The sequence below is a fragment of the Orycteropus afer genome, unplaced genomic scaffold, assembly GCF_000298275.1.
Source record: "Orycteropus afer afer isolate SDZICR_OR568_19922 unplaced genomic scaffold, OryAfe1.0 scaffold00180, whole genome shotgun sequence".
NCBI lineage: Eukaryota > Metazoa > Chordata > Mammalia > Tubulidentata > Orycteropodidae > Orycteropus > Orycteropus afer.
This window is the reverse complement of record NW_006921767.1, coordinates 6,475,607-6,485,483: the sequence shown is the minus strand read 5'-3', so window position 1 is coordinate 6,485,483 and position 9,877 is coordinate 6,475,607.

The following is a 9,877-nucleotide window of genomic DNA, read 5'->3' as shown; positions in this document are numbered from 1 at the left end:
ATCTTCAATTTCCTCATCTTTTGCTTTGGTGGTTGGTGCATAAATTTGAATAATAGTAGTATTAATGGGTCTTCCTTGTAGATGTATGGATATTATCCTATCACTAACAGCATTGTACTTCAGGACAGATCTTGAAACATCCTTTGTGATGATGAATGCCACACCATTCCTCTTCAATTTGTCCTTCCTGGCATAGTAGATGATATGACTGTCTGATTCAAAATGCCCCAGACCAGTCCATTTCAGCTCACTAATGCCTAGGATATCAATCTTTATGTATTCCATTTCATTTTTGACAACTTCCAATTTTCCTAGGTTCTTACCTCGTATGTTCCGTGTTCCAATTAGTAATGGATGTTTACAGCTGTCTCTCCTCAATTTGAGTCGTGCCATGTCAGCACATGGAGGTCCTGAAAGACTTACTTTATCCATATCATTAAGATTGGTTCTATTCTTCTGAGGCAGCTCTTTCCCAGTCCTATTTTGAGTGCCTTCCAACCTAAGGGGCTCATCTTCCTGCACTGTGTCAGTTAATGTTTCCAAGCTATTCATAAAGTTGCCCAGTAATGTATCAGACAGTGTTTCTCTGCTATTCATAAGGTTTTCCCTGGCCAATATTTGAGAAGTGGATGGCCTCCTCCTTCTTCCTAGTCTGCCTTAGTCTGTAAGCTGTGTTGAGACCTGTGCACCACAGAAACACCAGTGGCACAACCTCAAGCCTCATAGCAATGTATAAGCCACATAGGATGACAAGCTGACAGATGAGTTTGTCTCCCTTAGCTGTTGGAAACCTCTGCAGCCTCCCCTTACCTAATTCCTACCTGAGACCTGCCACTTTGTGGTCCTCAGACACTCCCTCCCTTTCTTGGCTCTAGGGGGCTGGGGCCATTTACCTGGATCTCCTTCCCCTTCTGAGGTCCCAGCCACTCCTGCTCCCTTTCTTACAGTTTAGGAGGCTAGAAGTCTGAGTTCAAAGTGCCAGCTCTAGAGGCTGGATGAATGCCCCTCAACCTTGGGCTTCAGCTCTGCCTCTTGCTCCTAGCCGGCTGAAACTGGAGGCTTCTCTTAGAGAGCTACTGGCTGCTGAAGCTGGCAAACCCAAGGTCAACAAGTAAAAAGGATTATTAAGCAACACAGCAGACCACTAGTTCAAGTCCATAAACAGTCCCAAGATTAACAGGCAACATGGCAGACTAATGAATGAAGACTTTGCTACATGCAGGGTCCAAGCATGCCACAAAGCTCAGAGACCTTTCTCAAAGCTTCTTCCTATTTGTTGGAAGCAGACCACAACCCTAAGGCAGCTACTCAGCTACTCACAGTACTTTCCACCATGGAGTTACCAGTCTTATCATGAGGAATAACTATATCCAGCTGCCCAGCCACTGAAATCCAGGCCCAGCCAAGTTGACACATAACCTTAACTATCACAACAGGGAAGGAAATTTTCTTTGTTTGGTTACCAAGGATAGGAGGAGAGAAGGGAAGGAGGGAAAATAGATAGTTAAGAGAGAGACAGCTTTGATATGTGTGAAGAGAAAAGCAATATAACAAAAGTATGTGACTAACACAGTATCACTAAGGAAAAGGAAGACTCAGAGGTACACTTGAGGTAAGTAAAAGCAAATACTATTGCATACACAATACTTCATTATCAGTAACAGCAAACCTAAACTACAGGTGGATACATAGATAGACAGGCAAGAAGATCAGGGATGGATAGAGGAATGGGAATATACCCATGAGCATCCACAGATTTGGAGATAATAATCCTACATAATTATATGTGCTATAAAAATGTCCATACGCAATTTAAACTTAACAGAAGACAAAATTAGGATAATTTCTTAGTTACTACTAAGCACCTTGAGGGAACGAGTTGCTGGGCCTATGAGCTGGGAAATAGTGTTCAACATCTTACTTTGGTGAGTAGTGACTGGGGTCTTAAAAGCTTCTGAGTGGCCATGTAGGATGCAACTATTGGTCTCTCCTCCTCCAGAGCAAAGAAGAGTGAAGAAAATCAAAGAAGTATGGAAACAGTTGGTTCAAAGGACTAATAGACCATGAGAATATCAGCCTATATGACCCTGAGACCAGAAAAACTAGATGTTGGCTGGCTACCAATGTCAACCACTCGGAAAGGGATCAAAATTTGAGATCCTGGATAGAGTGTGAGAGAAATGTAGAACAAAACTTAAAATCATAAAAGAGACCAGGCTTACTGGTCTGATACAGACTGGTGAATCTCCAAGACTATGGCCTTGAGTCACCCTTCAGACCTGGAATTGAGCTCACTGCTGTGGCTTAACTCTCAGCCAAACAAAAGACAGGCCTACTAGCTGAATATCTACACCAGGGAGATGCACTCCTTAGAAAAACCAACCATGGGAGATCAGAAGGGCAGCAGTTGCACAGGAAGAAAAGTAGGGAGACAGGAATGTAAAGGTAAGAAGGATACAGGGAAAGGGTAAACATAGGGAGGAAGTGGGAAAAGAGCTGGTACACTTTGGGGAATGTAACCCATGTCAAAAACCAAAATGTGCATGAACTGCTTTGTAAAATTTCATCTAAATCACAATAAAAAGTAAAAAAAAAAAAAAAAAAAAAAGTAGCTGGCACTGCAGTTATCTGAAGGCTTGAGTATCTACTTCCAAGATCACCCTCTCACGTGGATGTTAGCAGGAGGCCTCAGTTCCCCACACACGATTTATCTAGGATTGTTTGAGTGTCCTCATGACATGCTGTCTGGCCTAAGTGAGTGATCTAACAAGAGTATGATGATAGAAGCTACAACGCCTTTCATGACTTAGCTTCACATTGTTCATTTCTTCTGTATCCTATTGGTCATACAAGTCAACCCCACTGAAAGTGGAAGAGGACTACATACGGGCATATATATCAGGAATTGGGGAATTCTGAGGACCATCTTAGGGGTTAGTTATCACAGCAGTCATTTTTCTTCTGTTACTCAACTACTGTGGAATGAATCAGGGACCCTCATCCCACTTCTGTCCACAAACTGGATGCCTTAGGGTAACAGTTCAATATATGGCCAAGTTATTTTGTGCAAATAAGGACATTAATGCAGTTCATTTTACTTCTGCTTATGATTCTAGCCTGGAGTCTAAGGAAAGGTCTCTTGAGTTGAAATCAAAATGTGACCTGTGCTAGATAGACTTGTGTTTGGATAGACAATCTCTCTCCTGCCAATTTTACCTCCTCCTCCACCACATTGATGGGATTCTAAATTCCAACATGAAATAAACAAAAGGAACAAAAATTTCTTTGTAAGTCCACTAGAACCGAATAAAAACAGAGCCGTATACTATAGAACCCAATCTGGAAATTCCAGCTTAACATAAAAAACATATAAAATACCATCCTAAATGGTGCCAAGTTTTTATAAAGATGAGTAGCTCTGTCAACCCAACTAAGTGCAAAGGCCAAATGAGTTAAAGCACCAAGCACATTGTAGAACTACCCCTCACACCACCAAATCATAAATGTAAGTAAGGCCTGTGGATAAGGGATTGGAAAGTTATTCTTCATGGTGTTACTTTTATTCCCCAAGGGCCCAGGGTTCCATGTGTGGAGTATCATAGATCATACTGACCCAGAGCTCCAAAGGAAAATAACATCATTACCTGAGAAATCAGCTCCTAAAAATAGATTATAATGAGGGCATTTCTCTTCATGAGAAATGGAAATTACAGAGATATATGTAAAAGCATTGAAATTTATACAATAGCTGCATCATATGCATTGATTCAAACAGTGGGCCATTTCACTGTAAATCTGTGACATAAATACACTGATTCAAATGACAAAATGCCAGACACAAACAGCATTACAAAGCTCTTTCACAAAAATGTTAACCATGTATGTTCCAGTTCCCTAGCTCAGTAACTGGCACTTGAAACCATGCAGTTGCTCAGGACAAAAAATTGGGAGGCATCCTCAGCTCTTCTCATCTACATATTCCTGAACTATTTCTAATTTATCACATCTTCTAGATACTACATCTTTCTCAATGTTTTTCACATCTCTCCATCTCCACCATCCCACTCAGTTCTCTCACCTAGAAAGCTACAGGCATTGCCACACTGTTTTCTCTGCTGCTACTCTTACCTTAGTCTCTGGGTAGTGAAAATTGTTTGTGGTCTGCTACTAGCCTAAAGGTTGGCAGTTTGAACCCACCAAGCAGCACCATGATAAAAAGACCTAGTGATCTACTTCCATAAAGATTACAGCCGAGAAAACCCTGTGAAGCAATTCTACTTTTGCCATGTGTTGAATTGACTTAATGGTTTTGCTTTTGTTTTTCACTCTTGCCCTGCCTCTTCTTCACATTAGTTAGCCTGAGTTTCTCAAGTAACAACAAACCCAAAATAAACATGTAAGAAATGTGGAGGTTAGCAATTGAGAGTTGGTATGGGGGGGACTTCTGGTAAGATGAAGGAACAGGCAGACTAGCCACACAGACCCTCCTCAACAAAGAAAAGAGAAACCAATTGACAGAGATACAGAAGATAATCCTGGAGCCCTGAGTTTGAAAGAAAGTACACAGAAGTGGATGAGGTACCAACTACTGTAAAACCTTTATGAAAACATATAGAGACAGTTGGAGCAGTGGACTGTCAGCTACTCTGACGGGACCAACAGCCTGAACATTTCCAAGTGGTGTTGGGACCTGAGAATTGACCTAAAGATCAGCTGTGATTGCCAAGGGCTTCAGGGACAACTTCACTGGTGGCCTGTGACTAGGAAGGGAAACAGCAAGGAGGGAGACAACCTGAGCTGTGGACTTTCTGCTGTCTGGAGGGCCCAACCATTTTGATTGTTTATACATGGCAGCCATTTTGGATATTTAAAGTGACTGAAGACACAGCCATTTTGAATTTTCACAAGCAGTGGCCATTTTGTATATTTAAAGTGACTGAGGGCTCAGCCATTTTGAATGTTTACAAGTGGCAGCCATTTTAGATTTTAAAGTGACAGCATTCTCATTCAGATTCCAAGGACCTCAAAAAGAATAGGCTCTGTTTGCCAAGGTCGGCAGGGACATATGGGTGGCTGACAACAGGAAAGGAGACAGGTGGTGAGTGTATAAATGCTGTCAACTAGCAAACAGAGCAGCACAGCACAGTACGCTGCTTATGTAGATAACATATAAAGAAAACGAGAATTGTGGGCAAGTCACTCCAATGTATAATCACCAATTAAATATAAACACAAAAACGTCACAATGGCTTGGAAAGAACAGAGCATCACAGTTCACACAAAGAAGCAAGATAAAGCAGGAGAAACAAGGGACCAGGATACAGGCCCAAAACACATCCCTGAGGAAGACGCAGTGTTGGAACTCCCTGATAAGGAATTCAAAAGAATTATATTTGGGTATCTTCAACGAATTGAGAGGCAGATCAAGGAAAACAGTGACAAAATTGAGGAAAACAGAGAAAACCCCAGAGCAATTTTGAAAGATAATACAAGAACAAAATGACAAAATAAATGAAAAATTAGAAATGATACAAAATCTACACACAGAAATTCAGAAGATTAATACTAAATTTTCAGAAATAGATATGACATTATTAAATGGACAAAGGAATAGAATTGAATCAATGGAAGATAGAATTAGGGAGATTGAAGGCAAATATCTGAACACTTCTTTGGAAAGTGATAAATCAGAAAAAAAGATCAAAACAAAATGAAGAAAGCCTAAGGTTCATGTGGGATACCATCAAAAGGAATAATGTACATGTCAGTGAAATTCCAGAACAGGAAGAGAATAATAAAACCACTGAGAAAATTGTTCAAGATTTGTTGGAGGAGAACTTCCCTGATATGATGAAAGATGAGAATATATCCATTCAGGAAGTCCAACAAACCCCAAACAGGATAGCCCTAAAAGAAAATCACCCAGACACATCATCATCAAACTTACCAAAACCAAAAACAAAAAAAGAATCATGAGAGCAGCAAGGGAAAAATGAAAAGTTACCTACAAGGGGCAACCAATAAGACTAAGCTCAGATTTCTCAATAGAAACCATGCAGGTGAGAAGACAATGGGATGGTATATATAAAACACTGAAAGAGAAAAATTTCCAACCGAGAATTATGTACCCAGCAAAATTATCCCTCAAATATGATGGTGAAATTAGGAGATTTCCAGATAAGCAGAAATTAAGGGAATTTGTTAAAACCAGATCAACCTTACAAGAGATGCTAAAGGGAGTCCTTTGGACAGAGAACCAACAACACTAAACAGCAACTGATGATTAACACACGATGACATAACCCAAAAACCAACCCAGCTATGGAAATATCCAAAGTAAATAAGCCTACAAGATTGTAAACAGGGAACCAGAGACATCATTTAACAAATGAGGACAACTACAAACCAAAAAGAGGGAAAAAATTGTGCCATTACAGAACTTCTATATGGTAGGGAAGTCAAGACAACTACAAGACAGAAGGACTGTTTTAAACTTGAGAAGAAAACTATAAATCACAGGGTAACCTCAAAGAAAAATGATAAACCTTCACATCAAAATAAAAAAGAGGACCAGCACAGATATTTAGCAAATACTAAGACAATAGCAACAAATGAAGTGATAATATGATTTGTAAACAAAATGAACTCAGAATAGAAAATGATATGGAACAAAGAAATTGAGACCATGATAAAGCACATAACAAAAATGACAGCAACAAATTTGTATTTGCAGATAATTACATATCTGGCACGGAACTTATCTCTTAAGATTTATAGAAAACTCCAGTGCCTCAAAAGCAAAGGAATTAACAATCCAATTGAAAAATGGGCAGAAGACATGAATAGACACTTCACCAAGGAGGATATTCAGGCGGCCAGCAAATACATGAAGAGATGCTCACGATCACTGGCCATCAGAGAGATGCAAATCAAGACAATGAGATACCATCCCACCCCAGCACTGAAGAGAAGGTTCAATGAGACAGAAAATAACAAATGCTAGCGGGGATGTGGAGCGATTGGGACTCCCATACACTGCTGGTGGGACTGTGAAGTGATGCAACACTGTGAAAAGCAGTATGGCAATTCCTTAGAAATCTGGAATTGGAGATACCATTTGACCCAGCAATCCCATTAAGAGCCAGAGCAGGAACAGATATATGCACATCCATGTTCATCGCAGCACTATTTACAATAACAAAAAGATGGAAACAACCTACGTGCCCATTGGCAGAAGAGTGGATGACAAAACTATGGTACATGCACACAATGGAATTCTATGCAGCACTAAAGAATGCTGCAAAGCACTGCACTATAGATTTATGACTGCACTGCATAATATGGATGAACTTGGAGGACATTGTGCTGAGTGAAATAAGTCAATCACAGAAGGACAAATACAGTATTAGTTCATTGCTGTGGAGGGTCAAGGAAAGGTTTCTATATGGAGGGAAACTTTCTTTGTTGGTTGCCAGGGGTGGGAGGGTAGGGGAGGGAACAATGCAAAAAGAAAATGCATTGACCTATGTCACTTTGGTTTTGTATATTTCACTGTACATAAATTATATTTCAATAAAATGCATTAAGAAATATGAAGAAAAAGAAAAAAGAGTTGGTATGATATTTCTCAATATCAGCAGAGACCCTGCCTTCTTCATTTTTGTTCTACTTTGTGGCTTTCAACTCAAGGTCACTTCCTGGATCAAGATGGTGGTAGACTTCCTGCCATTACATCTGTATCTCAGCTGGCAGGAATGAAGAAAAGGGTTAAGAAGATCACACCCCTTCTACTAAATGACACTTTCCAAAATTGTAAATACCAACTTCTGCATAGTCTATAACTTAGTAACATGACCATACCTGGTGGCAAGGAAGACTAGAAAATCATTTTAAAGGGAGCTCTGGTGGCATAGTGCCTAAGGCATTTGACTGCTAACCAGAAGACTGGTGGTTCAAACTCACCAGCCATTCCTCAGAAGGAAGGTTGGGCAATATACTTCTGTAGTGATAGGGCCTTAGAACTCAAGAAGGGGTCACTATGAGTTGGATCTGACTCTACAACAGTGGGTTTGGTTTTGGTTTTATGCCCAGTAAAATCAGGGCTGCTATTACTAAGGAAGAATAATAGAACATATATTAAGAAACTGCAAGTAGTTTCTGCTCCTCCTCTTGTATATCACCTCAGCCAGAGCATGTTCTTAACATGCCCTATGTAAATCAGACTCAGGAAGGGCCCATAACCAAAACTAAACTCACTGCCTTTGAGTTGCTTCTGACTCATAGTGACACTATAGGCCAGAGTAGAACTGCCCTCCAGGGTTTCCAAGGCTGTAAAACTTTCCAGAAGAAGATGGTCTCATCTTTCTCCCATGAAGTAGCTGATGGATTCAAACCACTGACCTTCTGGTTACCACCTGAATGTTTTAACCATTGTGCCACCAGAGTTCCTTGAAGGTCACACAGACCATGGTAAAGAGTTTAGTCTTATGGTACAATGGTAGACCACTGTGGAGTTTAACCATGAGAGTGACAGGATAAAATCTAGTTTTAAAAGGCATATTTGGCTACTCTGGAGAACAGAATATGGTAAGAGAAGCATAAAGCTTGTTGTCATTAGTTGCTCTCTAGTTGATTCCGATTCACAGCAATCCCAGAGAATAGTCAATGGAGAAATGAAGGCATCTTAGATAATGGTAGTAGCAATAGAGATGCTAAGACATGGTTGACCTTGAGTCATATTGTGGGTATAAATCCAATAGGACTTGCTGATATATTAGACATAGGGATGATAAAATGGGGAGTAGTTGAGGAGGTCCTAAGATTTTATGGGGGTGCCATTCATGAGACAGGATTGGCTGGAGAAGGAACACCAATGGAGAGAAAAAGTTCTTTTCTGGATGACTTAACATTGCCTACCAGGCATCCAAGAGTCACTGGGTGGTTCAGTTAACATGCTTGATTGCTGATCAAAAGATTGGAGGTTTGCATCCATCTAGAGGCACATGTAGAAAGGCCTGGAGATCTGAAAACTCAGCCATTGAAAACCCTGTGGTTCTACTGACACACAAAGGGTCTCTGTGAGGCAGGGTAGACTTGATAACAACTGGTCCTGATTATCTGGTAACCAAAAGGCAATATTAGATAGGCAGTTGATACATGAGTCTGGTGTTCAGGGGCAGGGATAGGGCTGGGGTGTATTTTTGGACTCATGAACATATAGATATTTTAAGTTGTATAGCTGGATGACATCAGCTATAGAAGGTTTAGGTGAAGGGGAAGGAAATGGGAGAGAAAAGGGCCTAAGGGCAAAGTCTTATCTTTTTCTAAAAAAATCATATTGTGCTTTAGGTGAAAGTCTATGGAGCAAATTAGTTTCCCATTGGATAGTTTGCACATAAAGTGTTCTGTGACATTGGTTGCATTCCCTGTCTGTCAGCACTCTGCTTATTTCTACCCTGGGTTCCCCATTTCCTTTTGTTCAGATTTATTACCCCTTCTTGCTTTCTTATTTTTGCTTTGGGGTAAATGTTGTCCTTTTGATCTCATGTAATTGATTGTTCTAAGGGACACATTCCTCATGGGTGCTATTCTTTATTTTATGGGCCTGTCTATTGTTTGGCTGAAAGGTAGTCTCTGGGAATGGCTTCAGTTCCAGGTCAGAAGGGTGTCCTAGGGCCATAGTCTTGGGGGTTCCTCTACTCTCTGTCAGAGAAGTAAATCTGGTCTTTTTTTGTGAATTTGATTTTTTTTTTGTTCTACATTTTTCTCCATTAGACAACGTGTAGCATTGGGAAAGTCAACTGCGAAGGAACTGTATCAAGTGCTGAGGAGCAAGGATATCTCCTTGAGGACTAAGGTGCGCCTGACACAAGCCATG